This window comes from Lutra lutra, chromosome 14, assembly GCF_902655055.1.
Source record: "Lutra lutra chromosome 14, mLutLut1.2, whole genome shotgun sequence".
Lineage (NCBI taxonomy): Eukaryota > Metazoa > Chordata > Mammalia > Carnivora > Mustelidae > Lutra > Lutra lutra.
Window position 1 is genome coordinate 68,781,035 of NC_062291.1, and position 16,986 is coordinate 68,798,020.

The 16,986-nt window shown below is 40.1% G+C and overlaps 1 pseudogene; it reads left to right on the forward strand.

The window, feature by feature from the left end:
* The first annotated feature begins 15,233 nt into the window (after positions 1-15,233).
* On the forward strand, positions 15,234-15,809 carry LOC125085064 (iron-sulfur cluster assembly 1 homolog, mitochondrial-like; annotated as a pseudogene).
* The last annotated feature ends 1,177 nt before the right edge of the window (positions 15,810-16,986 follow it).

The window sequence follows — 16,986 nt, forward strand, 5'->3', positions numbered from 1 at the left end:
AAAGAAGTAAAATTCTGTAGCTTGGTGAGGTGAATGGTGGTTGTCACAATCATTCATTTTGTTAGCTGAGCACTTTTGTGTGTCAAGTGCTCTATCGGTACTGGGTGGGATTTTAGGGGGGATAATAGACTTCCTGCCCACACGATGCCAAAGTCCCATTTCTGGAGGGCCCCTCTGTAAGTACCCTACTGCACTGTTGTAAGTACCCTACACACAGTAATAGATTCTCACAGCAGTCTGAGAGAGAGGTGCTATTATTCATTACTATTTAGCATATAAGGAAACTGAGACTCAGAGAGGTTAAGTAACTTGTTCAAGGTCACCTGTTAGTGAGTGGAGTTGCTGGGCTATGAACCCCAGCAACCTGGCTTTAGTGCTTATGAAACTAGCCACTGCACCTGACATGTCTCCTGTGGGAGAGGGAAAATGGCAGGTTACGGAAAATGGCAGGGGTATAAATGATTATACCCTTCCTCGGTGCCACCCAAATGGTTCGAAAATATGTGCTTTGGGAAAGGGACATGGTGGATCAAAGCAGGCTTCGTGGTGCGGGGAGGGGCGTAACAGTCTTCTCTATTTCCTTTTTGTTAAGTAGCTTGTGGGTATTCCCAGGCCATACGGGTGGATGCCACCTGCGGCTAATGGGAATGGTGGGAACCAACTCACCCTGGGACAAAAGCTGGTTGGCTCAGTGCTTCTCAGACTTCAGTATGAACACAAGTCACCTGTTTATTGCTAAATGCAGAGTCCAAGCCCAACTGAAGGCTGCGTAAGGGAAGTTAGTGAGACTCCAACCAGAGCAGACTTTTCCCACAAATTCTTTATCTGCCCCTGTTTATTAAAATGGACATGTAAGCCCAGAAAACCCATTTCTGTTAGGGTCTCTTTGTTATTCTCCAACAGAACTTGAAACTTTCATTTGATCCAATAGAACTGTTAGTAGCCTCTTTTTTTTTTTTCAGTTTCCCTCTTTTAAAATCTATTTTATATGTTCTAAGTAAAATAATTACTAACTGAATATTTCCCTAATTCCAGTTACTTTCTTAAAATTACCAACTTAAAAAATGCTTGAAGTCTAAGACTTGTCTAGACAATAAATCATTTAACATGAATAATAATAATTCTGTCTCAAATAATCATGGAGGGGTTGGGAAGAAGATGAATTTGGCTGAAAAGCTCTTCCTGACAGAAATCAAGCAGAATTTGTCACTATGAAATGAGGCAGGAGCAATGAGTCTCTGTGGTTGAGGCCCCGGTTTCCTGTTCAGGGCAGATGTGTGTGTGTGTGTGTGTGTGTGTGTGTGCGCGCGCGCGTGTGTGTACATACATTCATTATGTGTGTGTGCATGCTTTTGTGTGTGGACACATGAGTTATCATTAAAAAGGAAGCTCCTACTTATCCTCAGGCCTCAGATTAACATCATTTCTTCTGGAAAGCCCCTCCCCACCACATTACCCCTCTCCAGTCTCCCGCTACCCAAACTACATTAGGTACCCTCTTTTATGCTACCCTAGCACCTTGCCCTCCCTTTATCATAGTTCTGACCTTATATTATTTTAATTATCCTCTTACCTGAGTTATACAGATGGGGGCTGGGATGCCCCCAACCCTTGAGATCAGGATAAAATGAAGTTAAACGTCTCAATCCCATGGGCTAAGGAAGTCTAATCCCTCACAGGTATCTGCCAATACCTGAGCTGAGGAGAGAGAGATAATTCCAGAGATAGCCACACGCATCTTTCTTCTTTATGTGAAAGTTCAGCTGAGTCTGCCTTTGAATATGAGAAAGGGATGTTGCCATATACTTTTAAGGAACTGTTAATATCTATCAAATACCAAATAATATTGTTATCGGTGAGACAGATGCTAAAAAAGGAATGCTGACCCCTAGCTAAGGCTAGTAAGGAATCAATTACCATCTGTTGAGAGCTCTCTGGATACCAGACACTGTGCCAAATGATTCATACACATTATCACAAGTGCCACACGAACCTTATTCTCCCCATTTCACAAATACAGAACAAGGTTTATCAAGTGGAGGTGACTTGTCCAAGGCCACATTGCTCATACACAGGAAAACTGGGAAGAAGACTGATTTATGTGATTCACAATTTCAAGTTCTTTCTACCGCATCACACTACTCTGAAAGCTCAGTTAATCAGAATGGTCAGGGACTGTCATCAAGGAAAGCGCTTTTGAGCTGGATGCAAAAAATCAGTGTGTGTTGAATGTGACCAGATTCCAGTGCCTACCCAGAGAGTTTTCAAGTTTGGGTTGCACCACTGATGTGAACCTGACTGTCGTCCTCACTTTCTGCCTCAGAGAGAGGACAAGGAGCGCTAATATATTGCATACTTGGTTATTTCCATCAGAAGAGTGTTGGGTAGTAAATGCTTCATGTGTTGTTTTTCAAATCTTGTCCTCTAGTCATAGGGTCCTGAAATTGACACATGTCAGCTCTAGAAGCAGACAGATGCTCATGGAGGAGGGAACCCACGTGGGTGGAGGACCCACAAACTCTGTAGTGCACAAAGAATGTATATCATTCAGGGGTGCCAAGGTGGCTCAGGCTGTTAAGCAACCACCTCTTGGTTTCAGCTCAGGTCATGATCTCATGGGTCCTGAAATTGAGCCCTACATCCAGCCCCACATTTGTCTCTGTCCTGAGTGGGGAGTCTGCTTAAAGATTCTCTCCCTCTTCCCCTCTCTCCCTCATGTGTGCACTCTCTCTCTCAAATAAATAGATGAATTTTTTTTTTAAAAAAAAGGAATAAAGTGCCTCATTCAATGGGCCACTGCATTTCTTGCTACATTTCAGTGGAAAAAAAAAAAGAAGAAGAAGGAGAACCGTTGGAGTAAGTCATTACAGAGTGGACATTGGGTAGGGCCAAGAGGCTGGAATTCCAGGCCTTGGTCTTCACAAACTCTTTGTGTGACTTTGGTGAGTTATTTCATCATTCTGGCTTGGACTGCACACATCGAAAAGTGGCATTTGGTGTACCTGGGTGGCTCAGTCGGTGAAGCATCTGCCTTCAGCTCAGATCATGATCCCAGGGTTCTGGGATCAAGTCCCGAGTTAGGTTCTTTGCTTGCAGGAGATCTGCTTCTCCCTCTGCTCCCTGCTCACCCTCTCTCTCTCAAATAAATAAAATCTTTTTAAAATATTGTCTTAGGGGCACCTGGGTGGCTCAGTGAGTTAAAGCCTCTGCCTTCAGCTCAGGTCATGATCTCGGGGTGCTGGAATCAAGCCCCACATTGGGCTCTCTGCTCAGCAGGGAGCCTGCTTCCTCCTCTCTCTCTGCCTGCTTCTCTGCCTACTTGTGATCTCTGTCTGTCAAATAAAAAAATAAAATCTTTAAAAAAATAAAAATAAAAATATTGTCTTAAAAGTGGCAGTTTACATATGTGGAGAAAAAAAAATAAACAAATAGTGATTACCCTGGGAGTAGGGGCTATAACTAAAAGAGAACATGAGGGGATTTGAGGTACTGTTCACATCCTGCTTCTTGATCTGACTGCTGTTACAATAAAGTGTTTACTTCACAAAATATCATCAATTTGTAAGCTTATTATTGGTACAGTTTCTATATGTATTTTATTTTTTAAGAAGAAAGTTTACATTAAAAACAAATGAAACAGTAAATACACTAACCACTTCAAATCGTAATTGAAAGAAAAAGCCAAGTATAAACTTAGAAAAGTATTTTGTAAAGTACATAAACCCTCTATGAATCTTCGTCACATTCAAAGGGAACAGTAACTAACAGAAGGGGGAAAATACCTCCACTCCAAATCATGATGGGATATTTCAGGCAGCAAATCCTTGTTTACATGTTCACCTAACACATGTTTCCCTTTTGTAATATGATCTGTGTACTACACAGTCTGATTTAACACCCTCTATTCTAAAGCAATATGGTCTGTAATAAACGGTAGGTAGGAGGCATTCAACTGAAACCTATCGTGACCAAAACCACAGAATCCTAGCTGCAGTACTGTCACCCGGTGGTGCTGTGATCCCACAACACAATATATGGGATAGCAAAGATGTCAGACATGGGGAGACCAGGAACATTTCAAAGGGATCACAGGCAGTCCTGTTAACATGGATGACATTTAGATGAAGGGAACTCTTTCTTTGCTCTTAAAGGCAATCTTCTATTTTGGTGGAATCTGTGTGTGCAATAAATGGGCTGTAGACAGTTGAAGGTGAGGAGGAAAGAACTCCAGTGCTTCAGACCCTGAGGCAGCACAGTAGCTCCCATACCTGGAACAGTAGGGAAGGAATGTGAACCCACCCAAACCCCCATGGGCAGTGCTCTAGCTAGCCCTTGCAGAGGCATCAGTACATCTCAGAGGCCCTCTGTCAAGCTTGGCATGAAGGGCCTCCTTTTACAGAAGTCACCACCTAAAGAGGCAAGCATTAAGGTTGGAAAACTTTCATAAATGCAGATCCTTGGGAGTCTAAATTGGTACAACCCCTTTAGATGCTTAACCAGCAATCCTAGTAAATTTAATACGCATCCCCTGTGACCCAGCAGTTCTTTTCCTTGGGTTGTGCCCTGCAGAATCCTGTCTGCAGGTGCCTGCCCATGGTGACATGGATAAGACTGTTTGTGATTCCATCAACATGAGCATGGGTAAACATATTATGACATATTCACACACTGCAGTACTGTTCAGCAGAGAAGATGCCTGAATAACGATGTGTTTCATCATGCATTTACCCGCAAATATATTTTTATTATAAGTGCAAGTTTATGAGGGACATAAATACAATGACATTTTGTAAATTTTTAAAACAGGCAAAAAAATAATGTAGTTTTTGTTAAGGATCCATATGTATGTAGTAAAGATGGGGGATGCCTATGGGATTCAGTCAGTTAAGGGTCTGCCTCAGCTCAGGTCATGATTCCAAGGTCCTGGGGGAGTCTGCTTCTCCCTCTCCCTTTGCCCCTCCCGCCTTCCACTCATGTGTTCTCTCTCTCTCTCAAATAAATAAATAAAATCTTAAAAAAGGAAAAGTAAAGACAGAAATGATGGACACCCAGTATGGTAACCTCCATGAGAAGGGGGAAGGGGCATATGAACAGGGAAAGGCATAAGGATTTCACAGTGTGAATCAGGGTGGTGGATTCACAATTATTCATCACTTTGGTCTTTATATCTTTTTGTATATCCAATACTTCACGAAATTTCTAAAAATTTAACCAAAAAGATAAATCTATATGTTCATTCCTTCATTTATTCATTTATGAGCATCTACTTTGGTACCCTTCAGGCAAAAGAGGGCTAAAGAGGGAAATGAGGTTTCTAGGGCTAAAGAGGGAAATGAGAAAAGCAATACAAAAAGTCAGTGACCCCAAAGGTGTACAGTCTAGTTGAGGTGAAGAGACACACAGAGAAACTTGGGCAACAGTGTAAGCCCTTAACAATGAAGGAATCTGTGTCTAAGAGGAAAACAGAGTTTGGAACAAAAGTACACACAGAAACTGTCTCGCAGGCATGTGGCTAAAGATGAGGAAGATCATGGAAGTTAAGGCACACCCAGCTCTTGGGAGCATGGGACATAAATCCTACACTGGATTCCTGGCTCTTCTTTCCCAGACACAGTGCAATCCATTATCCTGCCAAGTGTTCCCACTCAGGCCTGGGCTGTTTCAAACACTTTTTACAATGGCTGAAATTCTATACAAAGGGTGATTTGATGCTGTCTTGTGCTTCTTTTTCAATATAAGAGCCACAGTTCTTCCTGCGGAAGTATAACAATGGTAGGGGCTATATTCATCAATCTTTCTAATACCTTGTGTTTGAAGAGCACTTTGAAGCTATTTTTTCCCCCAGAGCACTTTATATAAGAACATACTGGTTCAGACTAGAGCTTGTGCTCTCTCTCACTAAAGAACCAAAGGATGTATTAGAGGAGTGCTCAGTTGTCCTTATTACAACCAGTTGTGAGGGATGGGGTAAGATACTGGTCATTGCATTATAGCAGAAACTGATCAGAGGAGAGAATGGGGCAGTATTCCATCATACCCAAGGGAGAGAGTGACTTACAACATTTTTTACAACTTCTATGATACCAATAATAACAATAATGAGTAAACTAAAAAGGAGACAATATACATACATATTATTTGAGTCATAATTCCAAAGATGTCCATTATCTTTAAATGGCATACAGAAAGCCCAGAAGTAGTTTATGGTTGAAATAATATTATGTTTGCATTAAATACCTATTAGGCATCTGGAACAAAAAAAAAAAAAAGAAAGAAAGAAATGGTAGCTAAACTTCACTAACATTATCCACATTTACGATTCTAAATGCTGTAATGATACGCACATGTGCGCTAATTTATACTTTATAGCCTCACAGCCTATTAAAAGAGGATTAAAGCTAACCCTCACACTGAGCAGATGAGTGCACCAAGATCCAGATGGGTTAAACAACACTAACAGTGTGCAGAAGAGCTGGAACAAGAAGCCGGCTGTCTTTATCCCCTCAGCACAGAGCTCGCAATCTTCCATCCGTGAACGTAACAGTACTAAATCATTGGCAATAACTCATGGAGGTGGTGGGTCTCACTTAAATTTCCATTTGGGTTGGAAGTTTAGGGATGATTCTGAAATCAGCTGATTTTGCATTCACGGGCAACCAGGGGCCAGGAAAAATGAGGGCTGTTGTTTTGCCCTCTGAGTAGGATGAGAAGTAGGGAGTCGCTGCCTGCTACCTGCAGGATTAATGAGCCACGAGGTCCCCTTGTTTGGAAATATTTTATGGGGCACCTGAGTGGCTCAGTCAACTGAGTGTCTGACTCTTGATTTCAGCTCAGGTCATGATCACAGGGTCCTGAGATTGAGCCCTGAGTCAAGTTCATGCACTGGGCATCCAGCCTGCTTGAGGTCCTTTCTCTCCCTCTTCCTCTGCAACACCCTTCTCTCTCTAAAATAATAATAATAATGTTTTATAAAGATCATGCCTATCTTCTGTCAAGGGTAGCATCTGTGCTGCAAAGAAATCAGAACAGTGGATGCAGGAACCATAAAGGGTATCGAGCTCAGAATAAAAGAGCAAGGGCTGGGGCACCTGGGTGGCTCAGTGGGTTAAGCCTCTGCCTTCGGCTCAGGTCATGATCCCAGGGTTTTGGGATCGAGCCCCGCATCGGGCTCTCTGCTTACCAGGGAGCCTGCTTCCCCCACTCTCTCTCTGCCTGCCTCTCTGCCTACTTGTGATTTCTGTCTGTCAAATAAATAAATAAAGTCTTAAAAAAAAAAAAGAGCAAGGGCTTTAACTTCCCTTGAAACATACAGTGGAATGAAGCACCATGGTTAGTTGGATTAGTTTGTTTTTAACTGTGGGGGAAAGGAAGATCCAAGATTGCTCTTCCTCAAACCCAAGGCAGACCTTGGGTCTTCATGAAAGCTCTGGCATCCCGTCACACACACTGAAAGCAGGTCATTTGTTATCTTTCCATTGATTCCTTTAGGCCTAAACTCTGGTGCAGAGAGCTGATTTGCCCTGCAGTGTACAACTCCGAGCAGCCATAGAAATGCCTGCCTGATGCTCATCTGGCCCAAGTTCTTTTCCACAAAAGGGGCTGTTGGGGGTCCAGTTTTGTCCCCGTCATGGGAAGGGGTCACTACATGCCTCTCGCTGGCTCTCAGATCAGGTCATCCTAGCCAGCGGACAGTAATCTGAGGGCTGGGTCAGCAGCCTCCCCACGTGGCTTTGAGTTTCACTTGGTCACCCCCTGGTGCCTGGACAGGGCTTGTTTTGCAAATGCACGGATGCCCGGAATTCAGATCCTCCTGTATGGATTGCTACAATCTGCCTGTGTCATCTTCGTTTATCTTGACCCCCCGGACCCAGTCACATCAACATCTGTGTTTTATAGTCTCCTGGAATCAGATGAAATGTGCTGTTGATCTTGCACTTAACAGTCTTACCAGGAGTTACCCGAGGAAGAAGCCATGCTACTTCCAGAGGACTAGCTGCAGAGTCTAAATTTGTTCTGATGGCACATACCAATAGCAGCGCCAGCAGGGCCTCTGAACTGATGCTCACGATGCCACATGCTGTAAGGAACCAAGCAGTGTAATATGGACATGACCCTGGTATCAAAGAACATGAAGCCATCAGACAAGGAAAACAGCCAGGATGTAGCAGAAGCAGGTGCCAATCCCAGATCCCATGCCTTCATGACTTTCACTCTTTCCGTCCCTCATTAGCTGGATGGCCTTAGGACAGTTACTGAACTTCTTTAAGCCCTAATTGCATCATTTGTAAAATAGGAATAATAATATCAACTCCATTCAGTGATGATTACACCTATTACATTTCTTGCTGTGGGGCTTGGCATATAATAAGCTTTTAATAAATGGCGGCTTTCATCATTATTATCATGATTAATAGAACATGTGAAAGTGCCTGGAATATAGCAATTGTTTGTGGAAGGATGCTGGTTATTTCAAACCCTTTTTTTTTAAATCTCCTTATAAATTTATAGGACAGCAGGTGCCCATCAATCTTTTTAATGACTCCTACTATTGTGCCTCTTCTTTTCTTTCCTGTACGATGTAATTATCACTATGGTTATTCCAAAGTCCCAGAGAGCACCACAGCCTAGTGTCCATAATGATGCTTAGGCTTTTGGGTGACATGAAACAGTGTTGACATTCCTCATCAGTGTTGACGCGCCTCATCGTTTTGAACAGGTGTCATCCCCATTCAGTTGATGAAGTCATTAAAGATCATTTAACCAGGTAAGTGTCAGAAAAGGGACCAGAGCCCAGATTTTATGATTTCTCAACATAAGTCCTATTTCCAAACTATAGGTCAACTCTATTATGTCCTCTAAATGCCCCCAAAACCTATGAGTCAGATAGTTAAAAGCAACTATGTCACCTAAAACTCCTTCCACCTGTCCTAAGCCTATATTGAGCAAAGCCATTCTGCAATACATCAGACTTCAACCACTAGCACACTCAACCCTGTGTGAGGGGCAGTGGTGACCCTAGAGCCCCCTATCTGTCCATAAGGTGGCTGTGGTCTCTTTGAAGAGACAATGGAACCATCATGATGACAGCAGCATGAAGTCAGATATGACTTTCAGCGACAATGTAAAGGAGCATTAGAAGACTTATATGAGAATCTGAGCCCACGTGGATTCGGTGCTTGGTTTTGTGTAATTCATTTATATTACTTAAGTTTCAAGTTACTCATGGGTTGTTCAATTATTCCTCTCCTAGAGAAGGCCTGGAAACAAGACAAGCAAAAGGAACAAAGATTAATAGGATTAATAGGATTGCCTACTCAAGATCTGCCCCAGATTGGGGGAAAATACCTCTATCACTCACACACACACACACACACCAGAATATTGGCATGATGAAGCTAGAAGCAAAAAGCAAAAGATACATTATTTTTAAGTCTGTTCAGGCCTGGGATGCATCTCTTTACATCTCTTAAGACATCTCAGGAGCTGCCACTTTTCCCAGGCATGCATATCACACAAATGCCCATGCATCATTATGGACACCATGTTAAGGTGCCTTTGTTTCCTGGTGAACACTCGTATCTGAGACAGAGGATAGATCGGAAAGGAAGAAACTTCTGGGGCGATATGGTTATGACATTGCAGGATGGTAACCCTTTAAAAAAAAAAAAGTCAATCTACATTAAGGGGAAGGAGAGGGAAGAATTGTTGAAACCCACCGATGTCATCAGACCCCTTCACACAATAAGTTGCTGTGCACAGAAGAGAGACATTTGTAATGCAAGAGCTCCCAGAAAGTGGAAAGTTCTAAATAGATTCACAGCTGTCTCCCCTCAGGGTTTAGGTTTTGCTCCAGAGCCAGTTTCAGAGTCTTATTTCGACTGAAAGCTTTTCCCTGATCTGAAATGCGGCGAGATTCCATCAGGTAGAATCCATTGAGGGAAATTGCTTCCTGCAGTGATACATGATTCATTCATTCACATCTCTGAGCTATTTAGAGGAAATTATCCATGGATTGTATCATTAGTTTAAAAGCCACTGCAGTTGTTTTTCTGTCAGTATAATTTTAAGCCATGTAGGATCATTAGTTGGGAAAACATATTTGAAAAGGGTATATGACGAGTTCTCTCACTGAAACAGTATGATTTACACTGGAGAAGCATTGGAAATTAAACTTTTAAGCATAAATCATCTTGGGACTGACATCTGAGCCCCTCTTCTCCCCTGACATACTGCACCACAAAGGTGTCCAAAAAAGTGCAAGGAAAACTCTAGCAGTACAGACCACTACTGTGAAAACAAGCACATTACAGCTGCAAAATTACTCTGATGGTAAAACACGTCTCCACTGACTCACTCAGCAAAACACCAAGAAGACATTCTAAAGCTTCGTTATTCTATCTGACCATTCAGTAGTCTTAGCATTCCTTGGGTTGGTGGCCTCCTTGAGGGTCGTCAGTGTGGGGCTGCTGACAGATTCTTAGGCATGAATTAGGAGGCAGATGTGCTGCCCAAATTGCTGAAACTGCCATCTTATTTGGGGATCTGTTCTTGACTTCTAGATCACCTCTTCCTCTCTCCTCTATAGAAGGGTAAAACTCAACATGAGGACGAAATTCAACACGAGACCCATGAATGTTATGTTGTGGTTTTGCCGTCTAGAAACATCAGGGCAGATAATCTTTACCTTTTGTTCTCACTGTATTTCTTACTACCCAGAAGCAGCTGAGTCATTAGAATCTTTCCTGGTAATAGAAACCAGTCTGAAATATCTCCATAAATTACTTAAGCAGAGATGATGGAAAAGGGAAGGGTGAATGCAGCCAGACAAGTTTAATAGAAGGAAAAGATTGCCATTCTTTGGGCGACCATCAGAACTTCTATGGCTTGCACACATTAGGAGACGCAGAGAGCCATTCAGTGAGTGATGCTGATTCTCAAGGAACAGAATATGGTGTGTGTTCCACAGCCTTTCCTGATTCATATGTATCAAAAAGAGCTGGAGGGGTCAATTTCAACTTTGTCACCATAATAGTTCTATTATTTTGAACAAATCATTTAATCACTTTACTGCTTTGAGTTTATAATTTTTGTATATAAATCTGAGGACATAATAACCAATAGAATTTTGAGATCAAAATAAGATAACTTATGCAAAGTACTTGGTATAGTGCCTACTTTTATATTAAGCAAGTGAAGAGTAGCTATTGTAATTGTTAATCATGGTCACATTATTGATAAATTTTTTCTTATGGACTTGTTTCATTCTCTTCCCAGTGTACAAATAGAAAAAAATGTCATCCCCAAATCCAAATTCACTCGATTATATAATAGTCGAAGCTTTTTAAAATAGCTCAGGTTCCCCAAATTACATGTTGGTGGTAGGTAAACCAAAGTCACCCAGTATTGCAGTAGTGGAATCCATAGGATCTGTCTTCAGAGAAAAATAAGCAAAATTTTAAGAGAGAAAACAGGTAGGGGTTTTGCTGCTGGGAGTTTCTTTTATTTTCTCTTTATATCAGAAATTATGTATGTGTACCTATTCAAGATTTATAAATAATCACAACAATATCATTTAGAGGCCCCGTATGCAAACTAGGATCATGTATTGCATTTATATGTCATATCTCTTTGGTCTTATCCAACGTGTAAAAATTCTTTCATCTTTCCTTGTCTTTCACAACCTACACATTTTTAAGAGTACAAGCTAATTAATTCTAAAAGGTCTTTGTGTTAAGTTTTTCTACTGTTCCAAATGGTTTTTGCATTTTTTACCAGGAATCCCACAGGGGTGATGCCATGTTCTTTTCAGTGCATCAGATCAGGAGGCTCGTAATGGGAGCCCCGAAATGGGAGATGTGAACTTGTACCTGGCGCCTGCTAGATTTCCCCATTGTAGAGTTAATTGATAAACATGTTATACTTATTTGAAGCTGTGTCTCAGGAATCTTTGGTTCTGTATCATGAAAAGTCTTCCAACTCAGGAGAAGAAATGTGTTCTCTAGTTCTCAGGAGATGGCTGACTGTCAATTTTAAGCAGAGTAAGGATTATGTAAATAATGTAAATAGGTTAATTTTAAAAAGCCAGACTTGCCTTATCATCTTGTTGTCAGAACCACTGGATTAATCTTTACCTTCATTTTATTTGACATCTTAGTGGCATTTGACATTCCGCCCCTTCCTTATGTAAAACACTCCCTGTTTTTTTCTCTGATGACAATAGTTAGTGTTTCCCTTCTTAAACGGCTGGCTAGACTTGCTCCTCTGTCTGTCTGCTTCTCTATCTGTTTGGTTCTTTATCTATGTAATGCTATATAATAATAAATACATCTTTAGTTAAATATCTTTTTAACAAAGAGAAACAGCTTTTTCTGATTACATAATTTTATGTACATTTCTTTCACTAAGTGACCCTGAGAAAGTTTTCCTCTACTTTTAAATAACCATATAAATAATTTTAATGGTGGCTTTGCATTCTATAGCAGAAATGTACCATTCTTTATCTATCATATTCAAGGATATTTAGGTTGTTCTCTTTTTAAAAGAAATGTAGTAATGTTATAGCAGAGGTCAGGAAAAAATACAATTAACAACAGAAGAGAAAAAAGAAGATGTCATTTCCCCTTCTCACAAAATTACTATGCGCGCACACACGCGCACACACACACACGAAATATTTTGGAAGAATACACACCAAAATATCTATAATTAATGTCTCCAGGAGATGGGTTTGGAGTAAATTTTATTTTTTTTAAGATTTTATTTATTTATTTGACAGACAGAGATCACATGTAGGCAGACAGGCAGGTAGAGAGAGAGAGGAGGAAGCAGGCTCCCTACAGAGCAGAGAGCCCAATGCGGGGCTTGATCCCAGGACCCTGAGATCATGATCTGAGCCAAAGGCAGAAGCTTAACCCACTGAGTCACCCAGGTGCCCCTGGAGTAAATTTTATTTTTAAAGTAAAATAAAAACAGAAGTATTTTATGTTATTGGAACCAAAAGACCAAATCAGACAGTGTGAGAAGAACAGAATGAATATCGAAAGAGAAAAACTGAGAAGGTAAGAGAGACCTGGGAGGGAGAGTCCCGAATGGGAGATGACCTGTCCTTCATCGTTCATGAGTGGTGGTGCTGGACACTTAACACAAACACAAAAGCTACTGCAAAATAACCACATGCACATACATATACACACGTATATTCATAGGTCATCTGATAAGCAAGCCTCATGCCAGCACTGAATACTGAATTTTTGAAATATAACATTGCCAAGAGATTTTTTATTTAGTATCATGGATATCTGAAGGTACATCAGAGAGAACTGAGGTGAGTAGGATTAACCATATATCCCGTATTATAAATATATAATAACTTCTGCTATTACTATCCTATTGACAATATATATTGAGTCTTAAAATACGCCAGGTTTTGTGCTAAAACTTTTTATCAGTATTATCTCCCTTGATATAATCAACCCCTTATAGAGGAAATACTGGTATTATCCACATATTATGAGTAAGAAAACGGAGGCTCAGAGAAGTTCAGTAACTTCCCAAAAGTCACAGAATGATTAAGCGGCAAAACATATATTTGATCCTATCTAGCATGACTACAGGGCCCATATTCTTAAAAACTATAAATACAACTTCATTAATTGATTGTCTTTTTTTTTTTTTTTTTAGGTCAGTCATACCCTTGGACTCAGCTAAACAGAAAACATAACAAAAAAGCTGAAAAACATTTCACAATTTTCTTTTTTCTTTTTTTATTGAAGTATAGTTAACATACAGTGTTAGTTTCAGGTGCCTAATACAATGATTCAACAATTCTATACAAAACTCAGTGTTCATATCCACAATTTTCTACATTAAAAAGCAAACTCACAAACTTTTTAAACCTTTCACAATCTAATAGCTGCAATTGTGGCTTATTCCTTTTAACTCCCACACTCTGCAGTTATTTTATTATTTTTTGTGAAAGTAATGCTTAACATAAGAACTGTCCTCTTGGCAAATGTTTAAGAATATAATATACTATTGTTAATTATAGGGACTGTGGTATACTGTAGATCTCTAGGACTTACTCATCTTGTATAACAGAGACTTCCTACCCTTTGACTAATACTTCCCCATTTCCACCTCTCCCCAGCCCCTGACAACCACTACTCCCTTCTCTGCTTCTATGAGTAAGACTAAGTCAGATTCCTTGTATTAAATGGTATCATGTAGCATTTTTTCCTTGCGGTCATGGTTTGTTTCACTTAACATGATATCTTCCTCATTCATCCATATCATTGCAAATGGCAAGATTTCCTTCTTTTTGTGCTTGACAAATATTCCACTGTATGTATATACCATATTTTCTTTATCTAGTCATCCCTAATGGACATGTAGCTTCTTCCAAATCCTGGCTACTATGAATAGCATTGCAGCAAATACGCAAGTGCGGAGATCTCTTCACGATCCTGATTTCAATTCTTCTGAATAAATATCTAGAAGTGGGATTTGCTGGATTATACAGGGGTTCTAGTTTTAATTTTTTGAGGAACTTCCATTCTGTTTTCCCTTTTCTCCAAATCCTCACCAGCATTTGTTCTGTCTTACCTTTTTTTAATAACCATTTTAATAATAGGTATGAGGTAATATTGTGGTTTTGACATGCCTTTCCCTGATGATTAATGATGTTGAGCACTTTTTTCATAAAACTGTTTACCATTTGTATGTCTTCTTTGGAGAAATGTCTGTTCAGTTTCTTTGCTATGTTTTAATTGGATTATGTGGGGTTTCTTTCTATTGAGTTATATTAGTTCCTTATATATTTTGGATATTAGGCCTTGATCAGTATGTGGTTTATTTTAGCCCATTCCATAGGTCACTTTTCATTTGATTAATTGTTTTCTCTTTGCTGTGTGCTTTTCAGTTTGATGTAGTCTCCCTTGTTTATTTTTAGATTTTTTTACCTATATTCTTGGTGTCATATCCAAGAAATCATTACTAAGAATAAAGTCAAAAAGGATTTACCTGTTTTCTTTTAGGAGTTGTAGAGTTTCAGATATTACCTCTAGGTCTTTAATCCATTTTGTATTAATTTTTATGTATGGCATATGATGAAGGTCCAATTTCATTCTTTTATATGTGGATATCCAGTCTTCCCAACACAGTATTTATTGAAAATACTATCCTTCCCCCACTGTATATTACTGACACTTTTGTCAAAGATCAGTTGACTGTATATGTATGGGTTTCTTTCTAGGCTGTTTTGCTCCATTGGTCTATGTGTCTGTGTTTACGCCAGTACCATACTGTACTGAATACTGTAGCTCTGTAATATACTTTGAAGAATAATGTCTCCAGCTTTGTGCTTCTTGCTCAAAATTGCTATTTGGGGTCAATGCGGCCACCGTGTCCATGGAGAGAGGGTGAAGTGGCCGAGCTCCGGCCTGAGGCACCAGGTCTCCCAGAGGACAAGAATGTCGGCTCCTTTAGTCCGGGCCACTGTCGGGGCTGTGAGTAAGAGGAAGCTGCAGCCCACACCGGCGCAGCCCACACCAGCCGCCCTCACCCTGACACCTTCAACAATAAACAAGATAAAACAGCTTCTTAAAGATAAGCCTGAACAGGGAGGTCTGAAAGTTGGTGTCCGAACCAGGGGTCATAATGGCCTTTCTTACACTCTAGAATATACAAAGACAAAAGGAGATTCTGATGAAGAAGTTGTTCAAGATGGAGTCAGAGGGTTCATCAAAAAGAAAGCACAGCTAACACTTTTAGGAACAGAAATGGACTATGTTGAAGATAAATTATCCAATGAGTTTGTTTTCAATAACAAACATCAAAGGAACGTGTGGCTGTGGAAAAGTTTTAATATTTGACTACTCTGGCTGGAAGCTCCAGGAACACTCATGGAAGTCCTAGGGCTTACTGAAGAAATCATGTGACTGTCACGTGCTTAAAGTTTATAATGCCTTATGAGGGAAATAAAATGATGCATTTTGAAAGTGAAAAAAAAAATTGCTATTTGGAGTCCTTTGGATTCCATATAGAATTTTGGGATTCTTTTCTCTATTTCTGTAAGAAAAATACCATTGAGATTTTGATATGGATTTCACCGAATCAGTTACTTTGAGTAGTATGGACATTTTTTTTTAAAGATTTTATTTATTTATTTGACAGAGAGAGATCACAAGTAGACAGAGAGGCAGGCAGAGAGAGAGAGAGGGAAGCAGGCTTCTTGCTGAGCAGAGAGCCCGATGTGGGACTCGATCCCAGGACCCTGAGATCATGACCTGAGCCGAAGGCAGCGGCTTAACCCACTGAGCCACCCAGGCGCCCTAGTATGGACATTTTAACAATATTAATTCTTCTACTCCATGAACATGAGATGTCTTTTCAATTATTTGTGCCTGTTTAAATTTCTTTTGTTAGTGTCATGGTTTTCAGTATGCAGATCTTTCATCTCCTTGGTTAAATTTATTCCTGAGAATTTTATTCTTTTTGATGCCATAGTAAATGGAATTTTTTAAAATTTCCTCTTTGGAAAGCTCATGGGTATGTAGAAATGCATCTGATTTTTGTATGTTGATTACGTATCCTGCAACTTTACCACATGGATTATTATTTCAAACAGTTTTGGTGGAATCCTTAGGATTTTCTACATCTACTATCTTTTCATCTACAAACAGAGATCATTTTACTCCTTCTCTTCCACTTCAGATGTCTTGTATTTCTTTTTCTTGTCTAACTGCTCTGGCTAGGACTTCCAGTACTGAGTTAAATAGAAGTGGTGAGAATGGGCATCCTTACCTTAGAGGAAAAGTTTCAGTTTCATGTCATTAAGTATGATGTTAGCTGTGGGGTTGGCATCTATGGCCTTTATTGTGTTGAGGTAAGTTCCTTCTATACCTAATCCGTTGAGTTTTTTATCATAAAGGGTGTTGAATTTGGTCAAATGCCTTTTTAAACCTATTAAGATATCATGGTGTCTACATC